Source organism: Bufo bufo, chromosome 7 (assembly GCF_905171765.1).
Source record: "Bufo bufo chromosome 7, aBufBuf1.1, whole genome shotgun sequence".
Taxonomy (NCBI): Eukaryota; Metazoa; Chordata; class Amphibia; order Anura; family Bufonidae; genus Bufo; species Bufo bufo.
In genome coordinates this window covers 4027795-4054547 of record NC_053395.1, presented here as the reverse complement: position 1 = coordinate 4054547, position 26753 = coordinate 4027795, and positions in this window count along the sequence as shown.

Below are 26753 nucleotides of genomic sequence, written 5' to 3'. Positions count from 1 at the left end.
AAAAAAAAATTCATGTTTTAGTGTCTCCATAGTCTGAGACCCATAGTTTTTTTTATTTTTTGGGCCATTGTCTCATGTAGGGGCTCATTTTTTGCGGGATGAGGTGACGGTTTGATTGGTACTATTTTGGCGTACATTCAACTTTTTTTATCACTTTTATTACCTTTTTTGGGAAGTAAGGTGGGCAAAATTTCAATTTCCTCATAGTTTTTATTTTTTTATTTTTATGGCGTTCACCGTGCGGGGAAAGTAACATGACCATTTTATAGATCAGGTTGTTACAGACGCGGCGATACCTAATATGTGTAGTATATTTTATTTTTTAAATTTTTATTCTGTGATAAATGTGTTTTTTTTATCTTTACTTTTTTAACTTTTTTTTTCATTTTTTTGACCCAGACCCACTTGGTTCTTGAAGATCCAGTGGGTCTGATGTCTGTATAATACAGTACACTATATAGTGTATTGTACTGTATTTTACTTACACTTTGTCTGAACAGATCTATGCCTTTAGCACAGATCTGTTCCGCACCATGGACAGCAGGACGCATGAGAAGGCGTCCTGTTGCCATGGGAACCTTCCGTGTCTGCCACAACTGAGCAGACGGGGAAGGGAAAGGGGAAGGAGGGGGGATGCCTGGGGGCTGTCTGGGGGCTCCCTCAATCTCCCATCGGGGGGCTGCAAAGGTACAGCAGCCCTCCGATGGGAGAGGGAGGGAGCTCCGTGACTGTTAACCTTTTCCATACAGCGGTCCGTACGGACCGCGGTATGGAAAGGGTTAAACAGCTGACATTGCAGCACAGATGTCAGCCGTTTATACCAGAGTGTCAACAATGTGCTGACACTCTGGTATACCCACTGGCCACCAATGATTATTCAAGAGGAGGCGGGCGGGGGATCACGATTACGCCTGCCGCACCGCCCGCCTCCCGCACCGCCCACACCGCCTGCAACACCCCCCTGCACCACCCGCCGGCATAAAATCTTTCAGGGGTGCAGGGGGGGTGAAAAATCTTTATTTTGGGCATACTAAAGTTTCTGATCGACCGCGGGGATCAGAAACTACAGAAAGCGCAGCAAACCGCAGGTCTGAATTGACCTGCGGTTTGCAGCGATCGCCGATAGGGGGGGTCACAGGACCCCCCTCGGCATTGACCCAAGGTGCCTGGCTGTGTGTAACAGCCGTGATCTCAGCGCTGTCACCATGTCTGCAGACATGGTGACAGTTTAATGCCATGATGTGTATACTCGTCATGGAGCGCTAAGTAGCAGTGCTCCATGACGAGTATACTCGTCATAGGTCGGGAAGGGGTTTTAATGTACAGCAGCTTTTCACACTCTCTCCTTCTCTGATCGCTTCCCTGACAGGAATTGGGACGATCAGAGAAGGAGAAGCACATAGTCCCTCCCTAACCCCCCCTTACCTGCCCCGATGCGCTGCGATTGGTCCCTCTGCAGTATTAGACAAATCACAGCGATCGCGGGCGGGTCAGAGCTCCTATACAGTTCCTGCCGGCTTCTCTGGTTGCCTAGCAACCCCAGCACGCCGGCTTCACTGAACCTTTAGCGCTTCACTCCCTGCGCTGACAGAGAAAGCCAATCACGTACATGCACGTGGGGATGCGGTGAGGCACCACATTCCCCCGCGTACAGTACAGACCAAAAGTTTGGACACACCTTCTCATTCAAAGAGTTTTCTTTATTTTCATGACTATGAAGGCATCAAAACTATGAATTAACACATGTGGAATTATATACATATCAAACAAGTGTGAAACAACTGAAAATATGTCATATTCTAGGTTCTTCAAAGTAGCCACCTTTTGCTTTGATTACTGCTTTGCACACTCTTGGCATTCTCTTGATGAGCTTCAAGAGGTAGTCCCCTGAAATGGTCTTCCAACAGTCTTGAAGGAGTTCCCAGAGATGCTTAGCACTTGTTGGCCCTTTTGCCTTCACTCTGCGGTCCAGCTCACCCCAAACCATCTCGATTGGGTTCAGGTCCGGTGACTGTGGAGGGCAGGTCATCTGGCGCAGCACCCCATCACTCTCCTTCATGGTCAAATAGCCCTTACTTTCAAAGTTTTTCCCAATTTTTCGGCTGACTGACTGACTGACCTTCATTTCTTAAAGTAATGATGGCCACTCGTTTTTCTTTACTTAGCTGCTTTTTTCTTGCCATAATACAAATTCTAACAGTCTATTCAGTAGGACTATCAGCTGTGTATCCACCTGACTTCTCCTCAACGCCACTGATGGTTCCAACCCCATTTATAAGGCAAGAAATCCCACTTATTAAACCTGACAGGGCACACCTGTGAAGTGAAAACCATTTCAGGGGACTACCTCTTGAAGCTCATCAAGAGAATGCCAAGAGTGTGCAAAGCAGTAATCAAAGCAAAAGGTGGCTACTTTGAAGAACCTAGAATATTACATATTTTCAGTTGTTTCACACTTGTTTGATATGTATATAATGCCACATGTGTTAATTCATAGTTTTGATGCCTTCATAGTCATGAAAATAAAGAAAACTCTTTGAATGAGAAGGTGTGTGTCCAACTTTTGGTCTGTACTGTACATGTACGTGATGTTGCGTGAAGGGGTTAAAGCCTACTAGGCCAACAATGGGCCCACACTGCAGAATCATTGTTTTCTGGGTCACTTAACTGTCACTGAAATACCTCAGCATGACCATAGAGCTTTGAAAAACCCGCCATCGCCTGCAATCTCACCGAACATGCGCACGTCATCACTACACCAAGATTGACGCATAGAGGAATAAAATTTATGTCATGAGTGTGTCAACTATTGACAACTCCTTTAAACAACGAAACAAAAAAATTAACCCCAAGGTGTCCCAGGGAAGGGACGAGGGGACGATATCTACCCAATATAAACCCCAAAGGAGGGACACACAAAGATAAGACTCGGTAAAAAGCTCCCGAGTTAAATAGCAGAAACGAAGGAAAAGGAGCTCATGGTACCAAAAAAATATAATTTATTGAAACATGATTAAAAAATGACATGAGTGGAAGCAATAAATAAATGGTGCCATAGACATGATGAAAATAGGAGCGGAGGACAGAAAAAGAAACGCTACCCTGGGAGAAAAGGCACACGGATCAAAAGGGCATGGTACAGTATATATAAATGAGGCATGGGAGTCAATACAGAGTCAATGCTCTAACCCATGTACTAAGTACTACAGCAATAAGGTACCTGGTGAGACACCTGTCAAAAGCATAACACCTCTATAGGTAATAATTGGTGTGCAGACAAAAAGTAGAAGATAGAATTATGCTGCAGACCAATGGGATGTAAAAAATGGGCAGAGGAGGGCAGCGCAGGAGACAGGGACTCACCAAGCCAGGAACCGTGTGTGAGAAAAACCAGGGTAGCGCCACCCTGGTTTTTCTCGCACACGGTTCCTGGCTTGGTGAGTCCCTGTCTCCTGCGCTGCCCTCCTCTGCCCACACCAATTATTACCTACAGAGGTGTTATGCTTTTGACAGGTGTCTCACCTGGTACCTTATTGCTGTAGTACTTAGTACATGGGTCAGAGCATTGACTCTGTATTGACTCCCATGCCTCATTTATATATACTGTACCATGCCCTTTTGATCCGTGTGCCTTTTCTCCCAGGGTGGCGTTTCTTTTTCTGTCCTCCGCTCCTATTTTCATCATGTCTATGGCACCATTTATTTATTGCTTCCACTCATGTCATTTTTTAATCATGTTTCAATAAATTATATTTTTTTGCTACCATGAGCTCCTTTTCCTTCGTTTCTGCTATTGACAACTCTTTGCGGTTGTTTGCGGTGCGTTAAACGGGGAGTTTGGTCTGTCAGAGTTTGGTCTGTCACTGTGAAGCGGGCGTAACCCTTACACTACCTGATCGATACAACATCATACCTGATCGTATACACACACTGGATGTTTTAAAGCACGTTATTCCAAACAATTTAGGAATGTTAGGTGATTTATGCCCTTTATGGATTAAAACCCGACTCTGCGTCAACTACGTAATTTTCCATGGGAGTTTTGCCATGGATCCCCCTCCGGCATGCCACAGTCCAGGTGTTAGTCCCCTTGAAACAACTTTTCCATCACTATTGTGGCCAGAAAGAGTCCCTGTGGGTTTTAAAATTCGCCTGCCTATTGAAGTCTATGGCGGTTCGCCCGGTTCGCGAACATTTGCGTAAATTTGCGTTCGCCGTTCGCAAACAGAAAATTTTATGTTCGCGACATCTCTAGTAGGAAACTCTTTCCCACTTACTGTTCAACTTGCTGGTGCAATGGTTGTTCTTCAGCCACACATTTCAAAAGGCTCTGCTTTGGCAGATTGGTCATAATCTTTTTGCTGCCTTTTGTGAGCATGTTGTGAGCAGGTTCCGTGGTGAACAATTTCTTGTGCATCAGCTAGATGTCTTTGGTGATCTCCAACAGTGTCTGGCTTACAATAGGATGTAAGGGTGCTCTTTGGTCATGCGTTTTAACTCGCCCAACAGCACAGACGGAACACTCTCGACACCACTTCTCAATGTCTCCTCGCATTCCAATCCAATAGAATCGTCTACGGACGGTAGTTTCTGTCTTCTGCACGCCAAAGTGTCCCGATTTATCATGGTTCATCTCGAGGATGATGCTTGCATCCTGGCGGGGTATTTGGATTTGGTATACTCTGTCATAGGTAACTGGATCCAGGCTTCTACTTAATAGTAGGCCCTTCTGCAGAAAGAGTTGTTTCCGGTGTCTCCACAGCTTCAACAGTTCTGGGTCTGCATTTTTTCTGTGGATTCTCACAGGTGTTCTTCCACTGGTGAGGAAGTCATGTAGTTCTCCGATTACTCTACTTTCTGACTGAAGTTTGATCCATCTCTCCTTGTTGAGGATGCCTTGTTGGGTGAAGTATTTGTAGAAATTAGGCATCTCCTTCTTCCCAGACATCTATGTGTGCAGTAGGATCTTCCTTGGTAGGCAGGCGAGATAAGGCATCCGCTTTCTTGTTGGACTTGCCCGTTCTGTATTTTACAGTGAAGTTGTAGTTATCAAGACATGAGGCCCATCTTTGTTCTAAGGCACCTAGCTTGGCTGTATTGAGATGTGCCCAGTGGGTTGTTATCGGTGAAAGCTACTAAGGAGTTGCTGCAAGGTAGTCCTTAAAATTTCTCGGTGACAGCCCACACAAGTGCGAGGAACTCTAACTTTAAAGAGCTGTAGTTCCGATCATTCTTTTCAGCTCCTTTCAGGGATCTACTAGCATAAGCAATCACTCTTTCGTGTCCTTCTTGCATTTGGGACAGAACAGCTCCCAGGCCTTTCTGGCTGGCATCAGTTTAAAGATGGAATGGCTGTTGGTAGTCTGGATATCCCAAGACAGGTGGTTCGGTCAACTTCTTTTTTAAGGAGCTGGAAGGCAATTCCCCTGTCTTCATTCCACTCCACAGGTATCTGAGTCTTCTGATACCTCTTTGGGTGTCCTCTTAGGAGTTCCTGGATTGGCTCAGCAATCTGGCGAAGTGAGGGATGAAGCGTCTGTAGTACCCTGCAAAAACTAAGGAAACTTCTCACCTCCTTTACTTTGGTAGGAGTAGGCCAATTCTGGACTGCAGCTAACTTTTCTGGATATGGTTTAACACCTTCTGCACTGACAACATCTTCAGGAGCCCTGGGTACCTGCCAGTATCTACTGGTCAGATCAAGGGTAGAGAAATAAGCTGATGACCCCAGTGCTGGCAGGGATTCTTCAATTCTTGGTAAGGGATAGGCATCCTTGTGGGTGATTTGATTAATTTTTCTGTAATCCACACAGAACCTGACTTCCCCATAATCCATAGAGTGCTTACTGAAGGCTTGATGATGTTCCTTAACGATGTTCAAAACTCCTTCAATTTGGTTTTTGGGCGTAGAGCTGTCTCCCTGTTGAGTTCTTCCTACCATGATGCAGGCTGAGCATGTTCTGGAGTACTGGAGTCCTGCACAGATTGTTCTTCCCAGATATAGACTGGGAAACTGAAACTTGTATATCTCATAAGGGAAACAGGTTCTTGGCAATAACCAAAGACAATTACCTTTCCCAACTGGTTCAGGACCCGACTAGAGGGACGGCCATACTGGACTTAGTATTAACCAAAAGACCTGACAGAACAACAGACGTGCAGGTTGGGGGACACCTGGGAAATAGTGACCATAAAGTAATAACCTTCCAATTATCTTTCAAAAGAGCGTTTCTACAGGGAGGAACAAAAATACCAAACTTCAAAAAAGCTAAATTTAGCCAACTAAGAGAGGCCATAGGCCTAACTAACTGGGACAAAGTCCTCACAAATACAAACACAAAATGGGATATCTTTAAAAACATCCTAAAATCTCATTGTGAGAGGTACATACCGTATGGTAATAAAAGGTTAAGGAACAAAAAGAAACCAATGTGGATAAATAGAACTGTAAAGAAAGCAATAAATGACAAAAAGAAAGCATATAAAACACTAAAACAGGAGGGTAGCACGGAAGCACTGAAAAAACTATAAGGAAAAAAATAGAACATGTAAAAAACAAATAAAAGCGGCCAAACTAGAGAGCGAGAGATTAATTGCCAAAGGGAGTAAAAACTAACCCAAAAAATGTTCTTCAATTATATAAATGTTAAAAAGTATAAATCTGAAGTGGTCGGCCCTTTAAAGAGTAATGAGGGGGGAGTCGCAGAGAGCGACGAGGAGAAAGCAAAAGCTGTTAAATATTTTTTTTCTCCAATGTATTCACTGAGGAAAATAAATTGTCAGATGACATGCAGAATGCAAAAATAAATTCCCCATTAAATGTGTCCTGTCTGACCCAGGAAGAAGTACATCAGCGGCTTAAAAAGATTAAAATAGACAGATCGCCAGGACCGGATGGCATACACCCCCGTATCCTAAAGGAATTAAGTAATGTCATAGCCAGACCCTTATTTCTGATATTTGCAGACTCTATACTGACAGGGAATGTCCCACAAGATTGGCGCATGGCAAATGTGGTGCCAATATTCAAAAAGGGGCCAAAAACAGAGCCTGGAAACTATAGGCCGGTAAGTTTAACATCTGTTGTGAATAAACTGTTTGAAGGTTTTCTGAGAGATGCTATCTTAGAGCATCTCAACGGAAATAAGCAAATAACGCCATATCAGCATGGCTTCGTGAGGGATCGGTCATGTCAAACTAATTTAATCAGTTTCTATGAGGAGGTAAGTTCTAGACTTGACAGCGGCGAATCAATCGATGTCGTATATCTGGACTTCTCCAAAGCATTTGACACTGTACCACATAAAAGGTTAGTATATAAAATGAGAATGCTCGGACTGGGAGAAAACGTCTGTAAGTGGGTAAGTAACTGGCTCAATGATAGAAAAACAGAGGGTGGTTATAACGGTACATACTCAGATTGGGTCACTGTCACTAGTGGTATACCTCAGGGGTCAGTATTGGGCCCTATCCTCTTCAATATAGGGTTGTTGCGGGTATCGAAATTTCGATACCCAATCGATACTTTTGTCCCGGTATCGATACGATACCGGGATTTCCGTTTTTTCGATACTGGGCTGCGCTTCTGCGCAGTCTAGTATCTCTGAACATGAGCGCGCTGCTATCGGCGCGCTCATGTTCTCTCTCAGCAGCACGGGGAGAAGGAAGCTGTCCTCCCTCCCCCTGTGCTGCTGCCGCTGCCACCAATGAGAAGAGAGGGGCGGAGGAGGGGCGGCAATGAGAAGAGAGGGGCGGAGGAGGGGCGGCAATGAGAAGAGAGGGGCGGAGGAGGGCGAGCGGCGCACTGCGCCACCAATGATAGGATTACTATCGGAGCGATGGGAGGGAGACATTCAGCTTCACTTGTGGGCGTTCCTTTTCCCTGCGCTGCGATTGGACAGCGCTACAGCCAGGGAGAAGGAACGCCCACTAGTAGAAGCTGATGTCTCCTCCCATCGCTCCGATAGTAATCAGCAGCATGTGGAGCAGGAGAGGAGACAGTAATGGGGCACTGCAGGCGAACGGAGCGGCGCCCCAGGACTAAATGGTGAGTGCTGAGACATCGCCCCTGGGCGCCGCTCTGTGTGGCCTAATAGTGAAAGTCTGGACTCATATACAGTAGTCTTTAACACATACAGGAGGCGGGTGCCGGCAGCAGAATCGGCAATTGCCGGCACCCTGCCCCTGACAGGGAGCTGCGATCAGCGGCAGTTAACTGCCGTGATCTGCTAGTACCCGCCTCTGTATAAAGGGGTAAAATCATTGGTGGTGCAGTGTGCCCCCCCCTCAATCCCCCCATCCCATTAAAAACATTGGTGGCACAGTGCGCCGGCCCCCTCTCAGCCCTCCAGTATTAAAATCATTGGTGGCAGTGGCCACAGGGACCTCTCCACTCCCCCTCATTGGTGGTTGCAGTGGCAGCTTCTGATCGGAGCCCCAGCTGTGTAAGCCTGGGGCCTCCAGATCGGATTACAATGGCAGCCAGGAAGCCCTGGTTGCCATGGTAACATCCCTGATGCTTGTGTGCACAAAGCACAGAGCAGCAGGGACAGTGTGGAGTCCTCTATCACCCTGATAGAGATCTATCAGGGTGAATAGGAAAAAGGATGAAGATCCCAGGTTACTAGCCCCTAAGGGGGGAATAGTTATTAAATAAAAAGTGAAAAAAAAAAACCCACTAAAATATGAAGTATAAATCACCCCCCTTTTTCCCAATTTCACATATAAAATATATAATTAAATAACATATTACATCGCCACGTCAGAAAAGTCCAAACTATTAAATATAAAAAAAAAATCTAGGTGGTGAATGCCGGAACAGAAAAAATAAAATAAAAAACTGCGCGATTCGCCATTTTTTAAAAATGAGGAATGCACGTGGCTTTTTTTGTTTATTTTTTTTTCGAGTGGTACTCGAATGGTATCGAGTATCGCAATACTTTTTCATGGTTATCGAACCGAATCAAAAATTTGGTATCGCAACAAACTCTACTTCAATATGTTTATTAATGATCTTGTAGAAGGCTTGCATAGTAAAGTATCAATTTTCGCACGATGACACTAACTGAGTAAAGTAATTTACACTGATGAGGACAGTATACTGTATATATACTACAGAGGACAGGTGTACTGTATATATACTACAGAGGACAGTATACTGTGTATATACTACAGAGGACAGTGTGTATGTATATATACTACAGAGGACAGTATACTGTATATATACTACAGAGAACAGTATACTGTACATATATACTACAGAGGACAGTATGCTGTATATATATACTACAGAGTACAGTATACTGTATATATACATACAGAGGGACAGTATACTACTACAGAGGGATCTGGAAGATTGGAGGCTTGGCAGATAAGTGGCAGATGAGGTTTAACACTGATAAATGTAAGGTTATGCACATGGGAAGGAATAATGCAAGTCAACGTACATACTAAATGGTAAAACCACTCGGTAACACTGACATGGAAAAGGATCTAGGAATTTTAATAAACAGCAAACTAAGCAGCAAAAAACAGTGTCAGGCAGCTGCTGCCAAGGCCAATAAGATAATGGGTTGCATCAGAAGGGGCATAGATTCCCGTGATATGAACATAGTCCTACCACTTTACAAATCGCTAGTCAGACCACACATGGAGTACTGTGTACAGTTCTGGGCTCCTGTAAACAAGGCAGACATAGCAGAGCTGGAGAGGGTTCAGAGGAGGGCAACTAAAGTAATAACTGGAATGGGGCAACTACAGTACCCTGAAAGATTATCAAAATTAGAGTTATTCACTTTAGAAAAAAGACGACTGAGGGGAGATCTAATAACTATGTATAAATATATCAGGGGTCAGTACAGAGATCTATCCCATCAGCTATTTATCCCCAGGACTGTGACTGTGACGAGGGGACATCCTCTGCATCTGGAGGAAAGAAGGTTTGTACACAAACATAGAAGAGGACTCTTTACTGTAAGAGGAGTGAGACTATGGACTCTTTACTGTAAGAGCAGTGAGACTATGGACTCTTTACTGTAAGAGCAGTGAGACTATGGACTCTTTACTGTAAGAGCAGTGAGACTATGAACTCTATACTGTAAGAGCAGTGAGACTATGGACTCTTTACTGTAAGAGCAGTGAGACTATGGACTCTTTACTGTAAGAGCAGTGAGACTGTGGACTATTTACTGTAAGAGCAGTGAGACTATGGACTCTATACTGTAAGAGCAGTGAGACTATGGACTCTATACTGTAAGAGCAGTGAGACTATGGACTCTTTACTGTAAGAGCAGTGAGACTATGGACTCTTTACTGTAAGAGCAGTGAGACTATGGACTCTTTACTGTAAGAGCAGTGAGACTATGGACTCTTTACTGTAAGAGGAGTGAGACTATGGACTCTTTACTGTAAGAGCAGTGAGACTATGGACTCTATACTGTAAGAGCAGTGAGACTATGGGCTCTGTACTGTAAGAGCAGTGAGACTATGGACTCTTTACTGTAAGAGCAGTGAGACTATGGACTCTTTACTGTAAGAGCAGTGAGACTATGGACTCTTTACTGTAAGAGCAGTGAGACTATGGACTCTTTACTGTAAGAGCAGTGAGACTATGGACTCTTTACTGTAAGAGCAGTGAGACTATGGACTCTTTACTGTAAGAGCAGTGAGACTATGGACTCTTTACTGTAAGAGCGGTGAGACTATGGACTTTTTACTGTAAGAGCAGTGAGACTATGGAGCTCTCTGCCTGAGGAGGTGGTGATGGTGAGTACAATAAAGGAATTCAAGAGGGGCCTGGACGTATTTCTGGAGCTTAATAATATTACAGGCTATAGCTACTAGAGAGGGGTCGTTGATCCAGGGAGTTATTCTGATGCATGATTGGAGTCGGGAAGGAATTTTTTATTCCCCTAAAGTGGAAAAAATTGGCTTCTACCTCACAGGGTTTTTTTCCTTCCTCTGGATCAACTTGCAGGATAACAGGTCGAACTGGATGGACAAATGTCTTTTTTCGGCCTTATGTACTATGTTACTATGTTACTATGTTAATTGCAGGCACGCTGATGACATCCTAGAAATTAATTTGCAATAACTGAGCAACAGGATAGTGTTTACAGAGGTTAATGTGGTGATTATTCAAGTTTAGGAGACGGACAGGCACTTTACCTTGGGAAACAGTCACTAAGCTCCTCGTGGCTTTGACCAGAGGATGATCATCTAGTGTGAAGGGCTGTACCATGGCTTTTTAGTCTTCACTTTGAATTCCCAGGGCAACACAGCACCATATGAGTGTCTCAGTATTTGGTTTAACCCCTTTGAGACACAGACTTATTTCACCTTAAGGACCAGGCCCTTGTTTGCAAATCTGACTAGTGTCACTTTAAGTGGTGATAACTTTAAAACACTTTGACTTATTCATTCCATTCTGAGATAGTTTTTTCGTCACATATTGTACTTCATGACACTGGTAAAATCAAGTAAAAAAAAATCATTTTTATTTATAAAAAAATACAAAATTTACCAAAAATTTGTAAAAAATTGCAAATTTCCAAGTTTCAATTTCTTTACCTCTATAATACATAGTAATACCTACAAAAATAGTTATTACTTTTACATTCCCATATGTCTACTTCATGTTTGGATCTATTGGAAAATTATATTTTATGTTTGGGGATGTTGCAAGGCTTAGAAGTTTTAGTAAGCAAATCTTGAAATTTTTCGAAAATTTTCAAAAAACCCACTTTTTAGGGACCAGTTCAGGATCTGAAGTCACTTTGTTAAGCTTACATAATAGAATCCACCCAAAGATTACCCCATTCTAGAAATACACATCTCAAGGTATTCAAAACTGATTTTTTTAAACGTCGTTAAACTCTTTAGGTGTTTCACAAAGTTAATGGCAAAAGTGGTTGAAAAAATTTGCAAATTTTCCATTTTAATAAATTTTTTCCAGTAACAAAGCAAGGGTTAACAGCCAAACAAAATGCTATATTTATTGCCCCGATTCTGTAGTTTGCAGAAACACCCCATATGTGGCAATAAACTACTGTACGGGCACACAGTAGGGCGTAGAGGGAAAGGTGCGCCGTATGTTTTTTGGAAGGCAGATTTTGCTGGACTGTTTTTTTGGACACCATGTCCCATTTGAAGCCCCCCTGATGCACCCCTAGAGTAGAAACTCCATAAAAGTGACCCCATCTAAGAAACTACACCCCTCAAGGTATTCAAAACTGATTTTACAAACTTTGTTAACCCTTTAGGTTTTCCACAAGATTTAATGGAAAATAGAGATACAATTTCAAAATTTCACTTTTTTGGCAGATTTTCCATTTTAATATTTTTTTTTTCAGTTACAAAGCAAGGGTTAACAGCCAAACAAAACTCATTATTTATGGCCCTGATTCTGTAGTTTAAAGAAACACCCCATATGTGGTCGTAAACCTCTGTAGGGGCACACGGCAGGGCGCAGAAGGAAAGGAATGCCATACGGTTTTGGAAGGCAGATTTTGCTGGACCGTTTTTTTTTTACACCATGTCCCATTTGAAGCCCCCCTGATGCACCCCTAGAGTAGAAACTCCAAAAAAGTGACCCCATTTTAGAATCTAAGGGATAGGGTGGCAGTTTTGTTGGTACTAGTTTAGGGTACATATGATTTTTGGTTGCTCTATATTACACTTTTTGTGAGGCAAGATAACAAGAAATAGCTTTTTTGGCACCGTTTTTATTTTTTGTTATTTACAACATTCATCTGACAGGTTAGATCATGTGATATTTTTATAGACCAGGTTGTCATGGATGCGGCGATACCTAATATGTATACAATTTTTTTTTTATGTAAGTTTTAGGGTATGATTTTTGCGGGATGAGATGACTGTTTGATTGGCACTATTTTGGGGTGCGTATAAATTTTTGATTGCTTGCCATTACACTTTTTGTGATGTAAGGTGACAAAAAATTGCTTTTAAAATTTTTTTATTTTTTTTTACGGTATTCACCTGAGGGGTTAGATCATGTAATATTTTTATAGAGCAGGTTGTCACGGACGCGGCGATACCTAATATGTATACTATTTTTTTTATTTATGTAAGTTTTACACAATTATTTCATTTTTGAAACAAAAACTAAAAAATCATGTTTTAGTGTCTCCATAGTCTGAGAGCCATAGTTTTTTCAGGTTTTGGGCAAAAATCTTGGGTAGGGTATGATTTTTGCGGGATTTGATGACGGTTTGATTGGCACTATTTTGGGGTGTGTATGACTTTTTGATCGCTTGCTATTACACTTTTTGTGATGTAAGGTGACAAAAAACAGCTTTTTTTACACCTTTTTTTTTTTTTTTACGGTATTCATCTGAGGGGTTAGGTCATGTGATTTTTTTATAGAGCAGGTTATTACGTACGCGGCGATACCTAATATGAATACTTTTTTTTATTTATGTAAGTTTTACGGTTTGATTGGCACTATTTTGGGGTACATACGACATTTTAAATCACTTTTATTACCTTTTTGGAGCAGTAAGGTGGGCAAAATTTCAATTTCATCATAGTTTTTTATTTTTTATTTTTATGGCGTTCACCGTTCGGGTAAAGTAACATGACCGTTTTATAGATTAGGTCGTTACGGACGCGGTTATATCAAACATGTGTAAAGAATTTAATTTTTTTCCTTTTTAATCAGTAATAAATGTGTTTTTTTATTTTTACTTTTTTTTTTACCCAGACCCACTTGGTTCTTGAAGATCCAGTGGGTCTGATGTCTGTATAATACAGTACAGTACACTATATAGTGTATTGTACTGTATTTTAACTTTACAAAGTCTGATTAGACTTCTGCCTTTAGCAGAAGTCTAATCAGCACAATGGACAGCCTCTGATCAGTACCATGGATAGCCGGACGCCTGTGAAGGCGTCCAGTTGCCATGGTACCCATCACTCGCTGCCACAGCAGAGCAGTGGGTCATGGGGAGCGAGGGGGGCCCCCTCCCTCTCCCATCGGGGGCTGAAAAGGCACAGCAGCCCCCAAAGGGAGAGGGAGGGAACTCCCTCCCTCTTAACCTTTTCCATACAGCGGTCCCTATGGACCGCGGCATGGAAGGGGTTAAAAGCATGGCATCTGTGCCAGCACAGATGTCAGGCGTTTTGAGCATAGTGTCAGCAATGTGCTGACACTCTGCAAACCGCTAGGCCATCCTGAGAGAGGGGGCGGGCGGATGATCGCAACATTAAAATAAAGCTTATTTGAAGTTTCTGATACCCGCGGATCAGAAACTTCCGAAACCGCAGCAAACCGCAGGTCTGAATTGACCTGCGGTTTGCTGCGATCGCCGACATGGGAGGGTCACAGGACCCCCCGGCGCATCTAGCCAAGGTGCCTGCTCAATGATTTGAGCAGGCACCGGGTTCCGATCACCGCCCCCGCCGGGCGGCGGTGATCGGAACCATACACGACGTACCGATACGTCATGTGTCCTTAAGTACCAGGACAACATGACGTAACGGTACGTCATGTGTCCTGAAGAGGTTAAGGATCACAGGTTGGTTACTTCGGATGCGGACACAGCAGATTTCTCTTTTCTCATTGGCGAATTTCTGTTGTGCGTTTAGCACACGGATGGTCTGTTGTATGACCCTTTTGGAGGCAGGTGAAGCATTAGGCATAGATTGGCATAATGCCTCAAGCATTTCTGTGTAACAATTCCTAAGGACATTCATTCCTAGGATTACTGAAGAGACACTTTTATCTCCGTCTTGTACAACAATAATGCCTTGTCGAGGTAGGGTGGTTTCTCCTACTTGCAGAGTTGGCTCCCAATAACCATGTATTGACACGGGTTTCCCGTTGCTGGCCGTAAGATCCAACCAGGATTCTGGCGGTTGCGTAAGTTGGCTTTGGCCCCAGTATTTATCAAATGCAGGCCGTTGGATGGTAGTGACCTGAGACCCGGTGTCCAGTAGGGTGACAAAGTTGACTCCGTAATTCGGATTACCACTTCCGGACTGGGCATCCAGTTGGGATCTTGTGGACCTACTGGTTTACCTCTCGAGGGGCGGTCCTTAGCCTCGAGGGTTTCTCTTTTAACCGCCAGCACTTATGACAGTAGGTGCAAATAGGTCGCCTGCGGGCATTGGGGTGATCATTTGGGCGCCCGCCAGGACCTCTAATATATATCTTTGTAGTCAGGAGGGAAATGTTTTCTTGGTAACGAGGTTTCATCCTCCAACAATAAAGGCTTCTCCCACTGTTCTATTTTTTGACACACCTTCTCCAGGCTTTTTGTCAAGAAGTTCTGTCAAAGCTGCTACGGCATCAGGGACTGGAGTTTGAGCTGACTGACTGGCTACCGGACAACACGTGGAAGGGGTAGCAGGCGTATGGACAGGAGTTTCAGAAAATTTAGCAGGCTCTGGCTGCGGACTCTTTCCCAGAATGCTAATGGCTAGCTCTTTAAAGTCCAGGAAGATGATGCTTGGGTGTTGTGCAGTTTACATTCTCAACTGGCTTTTTAGGTTGTCAGTGTTAACACCTTCAATTAATTGTTCTTTCAGAGTTTTGTCTTGGTTCTCTGCCTCACAGGGGTCTACCTGAACCACAGCTCTAAAGGCTTCTTGTAAAGACAAAGCAAAGTCTTCACCAGTGTTACAAAAATCACTAAGCTTCGGTATCTTTGCTACTCTAGAGGGAAGTGCTCCTGGGTGTAATACCCTTTCCCCCCCCTACTTGTTATTTTTCCGGATAGGCAAAGTTTATATAACCTGCCTTGTCTGGATGATACCCATTCATTCTTTGCTTCTATTTACTTTTCTGTTTTCTGTTCTATTTGTTCTTATTCTGACAGGTACTCAAGACATACTTCAACACCCTTTCAAATATGTGAGCAGGGATCCCCGCTGGGAAAGAGGGCTTGTAAAGGGGATAATCCGGAAATGTGGATGTTTTCTGGCTCTCCTCGTGGCTGCACTCTCCTCCTCACGATGTATCTGGTTTGTCAGTTTTTTATCTGCTGTGTCATTTATAGCCCTTGGATTTCCCACCTTACTAAAAAGTTATGGCAGATTTTAAATTAGCCTCATACAATGTTAAGGGGCTGAGATCCCCTTCTAAAAGGTGCCAGATCCTATCTCTCCTGCACAAAGAGAATTGTTCAGTGGTCTTTCTTCAGGAGACACACTTCAAACACAATAATTATCCTAATCTTTCCTTTTCCAGATTCCCCTGCTGGTACCATTGTGGGGCCGGGGGTGCAGCTTCGAGGGGAGTCAGCATAGGCTTCCGCAGAGGCCTTCCTTTTCAATATAAGTCTCATGTACAAGACCCAGATGGTCGATACTTGATCCTTAAAGGACTGGTGGGACAATCTATGTTCACGTTTGTAAACATCTATGCCCCGAATACTGATCAGCTTAGCTGGCTCATTACTGTCTTCTCTTTAATTGAGCAACATAGGGAAGGTTTCCTAATTGTCGCAGGGGATTTTAATGTGGCTTTCAATCCTTTAATTGACACATCCTCTAAAAAATCCCCTATCTCAGCAAAGTCCCTCAGACTGATGCATACAAAATTGCACAATCTGGGAATTATAGACGTATGGCGTTGCCACAACCCTGATTCAATTGACTATTCCTTTTATTCCTCTGCAAATAACTCCTATAGCAGAATTGACTAAATTCTAGTCCCAAAGAAGAAGCTACAATTCTGCTCCTTACCTAAAATAGGAGATACCACTTTATCAGACCACTCCCCAATCTTCTGTATTATATCCCCAGAAAAAAAAAAAAACGCCAGACAACCAAACTGGAGATTTAATGAGTCTTTACTGAATAATTTTTGGGAAATTGAGTCAGCACAACCTGTATATAGGTGCAGACCACTATGGCGAAATACATATACAAACTGAGAATACAAATGTGATCGCACTCTATATCCAGCATTCTGCCCTGCCTCCATGCTGGATGAGACATTGGTGTACATTTTGGCCAAAGCGTAATAAGCCACTCACCACATCAAGGTTGCCTCCATTTGAGTGGTCCCTAACGCTAGTTCCCACCTGTTCATGGGCCATGACAGCCACACAAAATCCAGGGAATGCAGGTCAGCGTGCACGCCAAGCACACTCTGCTTTTAACCCCGTCCGGTGCCATTACAGCTTTCATCGGATCCAGGGATGCAAGTACCAACATGCACGCTGAGCCCACCATATACTTCTCCTGGAGCCAAATGGCTACTGGTAGGTTCTATATAAGCAGACTCAGTTTTATACTGACTTTAAAACCAGCCTCCAGGACAGATTAACTGGTCAGGTGTGCAATGACTCAAAGGAGATCGCCACGCCTCCAATACATACTACAAAGAAAAAGCAGAGTGTGCTTGGCGTGCATGCTGACCTGCATTCCCTGGATTTTGTGTGGCTGTCATGGCCCATGAACAGGTGGGAACTAGCGTTAGGGACCACTCAAATGGAGGCAACCTTGACGTGGTGAGTGGCTTATTACGCTTTGGCCAAAATGTACACCAATGTCTCATCCAGCATGGAGGCAGGGCAGAATGCTGGATATAGAGTGCGATCACATTTGTATTCTCAGTTTGTATATGTATTTCGCCATAGTGGTCTGCACCTATATACAGGTTGTGCTGACTCAATTTCCCAACAAAAATTTCTTTGTAGTATGTATTGGAGGCGTGGCGATCTCCTTTGAGTCATGCACACCTGACCAGTTAATCTGTCCTGGAGGCTGGTTTTAAAGTCAGTATAAAACTGAGTCTGCTTATATAGAACCTACCAGTGGCCATTTGGCTCCAGGAGAAGTATATGGTGGGCTCAGCGTGCATGTTGGTACTTGCATCTCTGGATCCGATGAAAGCTGTAATGGCACCGGACGGGGTTAAAAGCAGAGTGTGCTTGGCGTGCACGCTGACCTGCATTCCCTGGATTTTGTGTGGCTGTCATGGCCCATGAACAGGTAGGAACTAGCGTTAGGGACCACTCAAATGGAGGCAACCTTGACGTGGTGAGTGGCTTATTACGCTTTGGCCAAAATGTACACCAATGTCTCATCCAGCATAGAGGCAGGGCAGAGTGCTGGTTGTAGAGTGCTATTGCATTTGTATTCTCACTTTACTGAATAATGCCAAACACACTGCCCAAATTACCTCTTACTTAGAGGAATACTTTTTAACCAATAATACCCCAGAGGTAACTCCCCAAGTTATCTGGGATCCTCACAAAGCGCCTATATACGAGGCAGGTTGATCAGTCTCTGCTCTTTTCTAAAGAAAGAGTCAGAGAAAAGACTCAACACCCTGCTATCACAAATCCATCAAGTGGAAAAAGCACATAAGCAATCTTTAATGGCACAGAAACTGTCGGAACTTTCTTCTCTTAGAACTCAGTTGAAGAATCTCCTGAACGAGCGCTCAGCCAAATTTTTTCTGTCCGCTCAGCAGAAGATTTATGCTCATGGAAACAAAGCCTATAAATATGTTATGAGCCGAATCAAACAGAGAAGAAACTCCCGCTACATTCAGTCCATTAAATCCCCCCAAGGAGTTCAACTCTTTAAAGCTGAGGAAATTGCTGAACAATTTAGATCATTTTACAAGTCCCTATATAATCTCCCAGCCCCTAATCTCCCTAATCCTTCCTCTGGTAGAGAAAGCAATATCAGTTCATTTCTGGAGACCCTTGACCTTCCCACATTAAATTTGGCACAACAAGAATCCCTTACTAAACCGTTCACTATCCCGGAACTAATTACTGCTATTAAATCTACCCCTAAAGGCAAATGCCCTGGGCCTGATGGTCTCCCCATAACTTACTATTTGTCCTTTCAAAATATCTTGCTACCCCACTTACTCCCTATCTGTAATTTATCGATGTCGAATCACCCACTCTCTTCTGATATGACCAAAGCAGTCATTACGATAATTCCCAAAGAAGGTAAGGACAACACGATCTGCCCCAATTACCGCCCTATCTCCTTACTTAATGTTGATCTTAAACTTCTAGCTAAAATGTTGGCCACTAGGCTACAAAACCTGCTCCCTGAGCTAATCCACCCAGACCAAGTTGGTTTTGTCAAAGGTCGGGAAGGCAAAGACAATACCACGAAAATTCTAGATGCCCTGTTCTTTGCCTCACATAAATCCACCCCCTTGGTCCTGCTTGGCACGGACGCCGAGAAAGCATTTGATAGAGTAGACTGGACTTATATCAGACTAGCCCTATCTAAATTCCAAATTCCGGAACAATATATCAACTCTATATTTTCCATGTACACTTGCTCCTCGGCGTCCGTGTCAGTAAATGGACTTCTCTCCTCCCATTTCCCCATTAGAAACGGAACGAGGCAGGGATGCCCCCTCTCTCCACTCATTTTTGTCCTTGTAATGGAATCTCTTCTTCAAGCCCTAACCTTTGCTGGCGACCTACTGATTGTCACCACTAATCCACAGAGATCCATGCCCAAGATCCTCTCAACACTCAACCTATTTAGCTCCCTTTCCAACTTTAAGGTCAACCCCTCCAAATCCCAGGTTTTACATATAGGCCTTTCCCCCGCCAGTCTCGCCTTCCTCCAAATTAATTCCCCTTTTAATTGGCAAACCCAACAATTAACCTACCTAGGGATCAAGTTATCCTCTTACTTGCCTGATTTATTTCAATTAAACTACAAGCCCCTCCTAGCCTCTATGATAGCTCAAATGGATTCCCTAGATTCTCCCTATCTCTCCTGGTTCGGAAGGAAGAGCATCTTTATGTCACTGATCATGCCAAAACTCACATATATGATGCAGGTTCTCCCTATTGATATCCCCAGGTCATACTTTGCATCCCTAAACAAACATGTCCGCAAGTTCACTTGGCAAGGCAAAAGCCCTCATATCTCCTTTGACACCTTGACTAAACCTAGGACTAGAGGGGACATAGGCCTCCCTGATCCTAAATCATATATGCTTGCTATCCAGCTTTCTAGAGCTATAGATTGGATTAGAGAACCCACTTATAAATCCTGGCTCACATTAGAGACCGCTTTCCTCCCCTCCTCTGCTCGGGCCCTCTTGCTGGTTGACAGACTACCCCCGACCCTAAGCTCAATACCCAACCCTCTTATACGCAACACTTTAAGGGTCTGGGGGGGTTTCTTGTCCAGCTGTGGGGCCCCATTACCTCTCACCTCACTTATGCTCATAAAAGATATAATTGATTTGGCCCCCAAAGAGCTGAAAGAAAGCTGTCCGCTACACATAAGGTCCTCGGTGATTCCCATATCTCAATTTCTAGATCCTGAGGGTTGTATTCTTCCCGACCCGGAAATATGCAAACTCCTGGGGACGCAGATTCACAACCCCACCCTGTTACATTTCCTTAGAACAGAATTACTCAGTAAGGCTAAAAGCCCCCCTCTACAAGAAGAAACAAACTGGTTTGTGGAAATGTTGAGTAATAGGAGATATCCCCCTAAACCTATTTCTACGATTTATAAGCGTCTGAAATCTCCTACCTCCACTATTAAACCCGCAATAGTGGGCAAATGGGAAAAAGATCTTCAACGGTCCCTGACACCTCAAGAAACCTCTAAAATACTAATCCTCCCACACAAGATATCTAGATGCATACGCATCCAAGAAAACAGCTATAAGATCCTTATGCAATGGTATAGGACTCCAGACAAAACTTATAGATATAGCAAAACTGCCACTGATCTGTGTTGGAGATGCCATAAAGCTAAAGGAACCTTTATACACATTTGGTGGACATGTGACCTGATTACCCGATGGTGGCACACAATAACCCAACTATGTAACCAGATTTGTATGTCATCCCTCGCCTGCTCTCCTGAATTGATCTTATTATCACTCGGGATGGAAGGCCTGGGCCCACATAAAAAATCCCTTTTTACCCTCTTGCTGGCAGCTGCTAGATTGCTCCTACCAACCCACTGGTTATCTTCAGATATCCCTAGTATTGAGCATTGGACTAATAAGGTTGACTAGATTTACAGACTAGAGGAAATTTCACACTGGGAGTCGCACTCTAGACCCTCTTTCCTTAAAACGTGGTCACCTTGGAAGTTACACAGAATTTTGCCTAGGACGGGAGTTCAACAGTTATCTTTCAATTGCCCTCCTCTTCACCCCCAGATAGAGACCTACTTACTTATCTTACCACCCCTCCCCCCCCTCATACATACGCTTTCACCATGGATATTTGGACCTCCACGATTCTATGCTCAATTTGATTTAAACCATATGATTTTTCTTGCTGATGCCCTGTCATGTTGGGCTTAAACCGCCCATTGGAATATTTATATTTGTGACACCCTTAATATAGATGACTGTCGCTTCTTTTTATGTCCACATGTATTGTTGTATACTTTACCTATTGGAAAATGTACAAAGCTTTGAAAAATTAAAAGGCAATAAAAATTTCAATAAAAAATAAATTAAAAAAAGCAAAGTCTCTGAGTGACTCACCGGTTTGTTGTTTCATGCTGAAGAACTTAATTTTGACCTCTGACACAGTCTTGGGTTCGAAGGTGGTGTAGAGTCTCTCGAAGATCTGTCCCAGTGTTCTCCTTTCAGAGCTAGGCCAGGACTTCACCTCCCGGAGTGCGGCTCCATCTAGTTGCGCTAGAAGTATTTCCATTTGCTGCTCTGTGGAGACAGGGTACAATCTGAACAAGGCACACATTTTCTCTTTAAAGTCTCTTAGGGTGTGAGCTTCCCCAGAGTATCGGGAGAAAAAAGGGGCCCCAAAGTAGTAGGGCATGGTTAGTGGCATCATGCTGGCTGCTGCAGCGGCTGGTGGTGCACTGGAGCCAGCGGCAGCTGCTGCGGGGGATCCGCTGAGGTCGGGCTGCACGGTTTCCTCCTGAACAGACATGGCAATGACAGTTTATTTAAATACTGCAGGCTAAATTTGAACTTTATACAGTTTTTGAATAGGGTTGCTATAGGCAACCGTTGCGGGTGTATGGCCCTTTAAGGCGCGCGGTGCAGGCCGGGAGATAACTATTTCGCAAAAATTCTTACTTTAATCCGTCCCCACCTCTGCTACTGATGGAGGATTTTTCACAGGCCTGAGGAGTAAGGCTCGGGTCCCTTTACTTGCGCTAATCCGTGGAGGTTGGGTGGCAATGTGACGGTTCTCCTCCTTCTTGCTCGCCTGCCAGATCTCGCCAATCCCGCGAGCGTACGTCACACCACAAGTATCACTGTGCGCGGCGCCTCTACTCTCAATGACGACCCACCCGCAAGGAGGGGCAGTGTCTACACTCTTCATACAGCTCAGCCTCCCAGGTCCCGCTACAGGAGTGGGTAGGCGGGCACAACTTTTTCCGGCTCAGAGAGGGGGTGTAAACAAAGCTTTTAACGCCAGACTGCTACGGTGATGGCGCAGCAAAACAATTGCAAGACCTTTAGGCCGGCCATTTTTTTAGTGCAAAACAGTCCATTTGAACAGAGCAAGCAGCGCTATTGCACATAAGAAAAATCCACAATTTACTGCAGTTTTTAACAATGTGGTTTTATATCCGAAGGATAGCGCAATACATGCAGACAGTCTTTAAGCAGCCTAAACAGTCCTTTGGCCCAATAAAAGCAATCTAACAGTTGGGGCTCATTCATAATAGGCAGGCTATAATGGCGTAGGGGTTTGCAAATCCTGTTCACACAGTTCATTAAAGGCACAAAGGAATGAATCCTGTTCGTGACGCCAAGATTTATTATGCAGTATGCCAGACCGACAGGGGAATTACATGCGAGGTCACACTGTGAGCATTAGGTGGGCCGAGGTAAAAACAATTCTGGTTACTCACGGTTACGTCGTCCCTGGGCAGGCCAGCACAAGTATTGAGGAAAACGGCACAGGAATTTTCTGGGGCACGCTCTGGTGTAAGGGACACAGACCAGATGGTGGTTCGAGGTGCCCTTGATGGTCTGTATTAATGTGCCTATGGCAAGGTCCCTTGTAGTCATGCCACCAGTACCTTTTATGGTGGTACAACCATTTACTGTATATTCAAAGGTAGTTGGAGCAGCTCTCACCTGTCTGGAAACTTCAACCATGAGGACACGGACTGCTCCCTCACCAGGACTGGGAGCAAAGTAGGAATTAATGAAGAAGGGTTGTCCAGCCTTTCTTTGAGACGTTCGAATTGCACTTTATTCAGTATCAAAGTTTAAAAACATCCAGGTACAGATAATGTTGGTCTACGCGTTTCAGGCAACAAAACAATTACAGCCCTTACTCATGACCATTAAACAGACACTGAGTCCTCACACTTATAGGAGGAGGAAACCGCACCTGGACCAATCAAAGGGTCATGCGGCCACTCCCTCCTACAAAAATGCATAACAATAAAACAGACTTGAACTTAAAGTATCCTCATGACTAATATAGAAAAACAGGGAATCCAATATTTGTAGAATCAAATCTAATCTTTTGTTTAATCCTAGTGGTTGGCGGCTTTCTAGTCTAAAAATCCAAAAGGATTCTCTATTTAGGAGTTTCCTTTTACGGTCGCCTCCTCTTGCTGGTCTATTGACCCTTTCAATACCTTGCACAAGCATATCTGAGGTATCGCCACCATGAACTACCGCAAAATGAAGGCTGGCCGCAGAAACATTGCGGCTTTCATGGTGCGGTACATCAGAAATATGCTTTCTTATCCGGGTTTTTATAGCATTTGTGGTACATCCCACGTATTGCAGCATTAGTGCATGTAATCAAATAGATGGAATATGTTGTATTGCAGTTTAAAAATGATTTTATCACAAAAAATCCTGTGTCACTGGCCAAAGTTTTGTGATTAAATAAGTGTGAAGACTCAGTGTCTGTTTAATGGTCATGAGTAATGGCTGTAATTGTTTTGTTGCCTGAAACACGTAGACCAACATTATCTGTACCTGGATGTTTTTAAACTTTGATACTGAATAAAGTGCAATTGGAACTTCTCAAAGAAAGGCTGGACAACCCTTCTTCATTAAAACCATTTACTGTAGTGTTAACTGAGGAATTGGAGACTGAGACAAGGATTGTGCAATCCAGCTTATAACTTTTACTGAACGTTGCTCCTGGTAACGGTTACATCCAAGTATAAAACAGTCTCTAGTACATCCAGATATGAAATACAGTCTCTTTAACCCCTTAAGGACTCAGCCCGATTTCACCTTAAGGACTTGGCCATTTTTTGCAAATCTGACCAGTGTCACTTTAAGTGCTGATAACTTTAAAACGCTTTGACTTACCCAGGCAATTCTGAGATTGTTTTTTCGTCACATATTGTACTTCATGACACTGGTAAAATGAAGTTAAAAAAATCATTTTTATTTATAAAAAATACCAAATTTACCAAAAAATTTTAAGAAATTGCAAATTTCCAAGTTTCAATTTCTCTACTTCTATAATACATAGTAATACCTCCAAAAATAGTTATTACTTTACATTCCCCTTATGTCTACTTCATGTTTGGATCATTTTGGGAATGATATTTTATTTTTTGGGGATGTTACAATTCTTAGAAGTTTAGAAGCAAATCTTCTAAACCCAATCAAAAACCCAATTTTTAGGGACCAGTTCAGGTCTGAAGTCACTTTGCAAGGCTTACATAATAGTAACCACCCAAAAATAACCCCATTTTATAAACTACACCCCTCAAGGTATTCAAAACTCATTTTACAAACTTTGTTAACCCTTTAGATGTTCCACAATAATTAATGGAAAATAGAGATACAATTTCAAAATTTCACTTTTTTGGCAGATTTTCCATTTTAAGAATTTTTTTCCAGTTACAAAGCAAGGGTTAACAGCCAAACCAAACTCAATATTTATGGCCCTGATTCTTTAGTTTACAGAAACACCCCATATGTGGTCGTAAACCGCTGTACGGGCACACGGCAGGGCGCAGAAGGAAAGGAATGCCATATGGATTTTGGAAGGCAGGTTTTGCTGGACTGTTTTTTTTTACACCATGTCCAATTTGAAGCCTCCCTGATGCACCCCTAGAGTAGAAACTCCAAAAAAGTGACCCCATCTAAGAAACTACACCCCTCAAGGTATTCAAAACATATTTTACAAACGTCGTTAACCCTTTAGGTGTTCCACAAGAGTTATTGGAAAATAGAGGTCTAATTTCTAAATGTAACTTTTTTGGCAGATTTTTCATTTTAATATTTTTTTTACTTTTACAAAGCAAGGGTGAACAGCCAAACAAAACTCAATATTTATGGCCCTGATTCTGTAGTTTAAAGAAACACTCCATATGTGGTCGTAAACCGCTGTACGGGCACACGGCAGGGCACAGAAGGAAAGGAATGCCATACGGATTTTGGCAGATTTTGCTGGACTGGTTTTTTTGACACCATGTCCCATTTGAAGCCTCCCTGATGCACCCCTAGAGTAGAAACTCCATAAAAGTGACCCCATTTAAGAAACTACACCCCTCAAGGTATTCAAAACAGATTTTACAAACGTCTTTAACCCTTTAGGTGTTCCACAAGAGTTATTGGCAAATGGAGATGGAATTTCAGAATTTCAATTTTTGGGCAAATTTTCCATTTTATTAAATTTTTCCCAGTAACAAAGCAAGGGTTAACAGCCAAACAAAACTTAATATTTATGGCCCTGATTCTGTAGCTTACAGAAACACCCCATATTTGGTCATAAACAGCTGTACGGGCACACGGCAGGGCGCAGAAGGAAAGGAATGCCATATGGTTTTTGGAAGGCAGATCTTGCTGGACAGTTTTTTTTGACACCATGTCCCATTTGAAGCCCCCCTGATGCACCCCTAGTGTAGAAACTCCAAAAAAGTGGCCCCATTCTAGAAACTACGAGATAGGGTGGCAGTATTGTTGGTACTAGTTTAGGGTAGATATGATTTTTGGTTGCTCTATATTACACTTTTTGTGAGGCAAGATAACAAGAAATAGCTGTTTTGGCACCGTTTTTATTTTTTGTTATTTACAACATTCATCTGACAGGTTAGATCATGTGATATTTTTATAGACCAGGTTGTCACGGATGCGGCGATACCTAATATTTTTTCCTTTTTTTTATTTATGTAAGTTTTACATGATGATTTCATTTTTGAAGCAAAAAAATCATGTTTTAGTGTTTCCATAGTCTGAGAGCCATAATTTTTTCAGTTTTTGGGCGATTACCTTGGGTAGGGTATGATTTTTGCAGGATGAGATGACAGTTTTATTGGCACTATTTTGTGGTGCGTGTGACTTATTGATCACTTGCTATTACACTTTTTGTGATGTAAGGTGACAAAAAATGGTTTATTTAGCACAGTTTTTATTTTAATTTTTTTACGGTTTTCAACTGAGGGGTTAGGTAATGTGATATTTTTATAGAGATGGTCAATACGGACGTGGCGATACCTAATCTGTATACTTTTCTTTTATTTATGTAAGTTTTACACAATAATATAATTTTTGAAACAAAAAAATATATATCATGTTTTAGTGTCTCCATAATCTGAGAGCCATAGTTTTTTCAGTTTTTGGGCGATTATCTTAGGTAGGGTCTCATTTTTTGACGGATGAGATGACGGTTTGATTGGCACTATTTTGGGGTGCATATGACTTTTTGATCGCTCGCTATTACACTTTTTGTGATGTAAGGTGACAAAAAATGGTTTATTTAGCACAGTCTTTATTTTTTATTTTTTACGGTGTTCATCTGAGGGGTTAGGTCATGTGATATTTTTATAGAGCCGGTCGATATGAACGCGGCGATAACAAATAA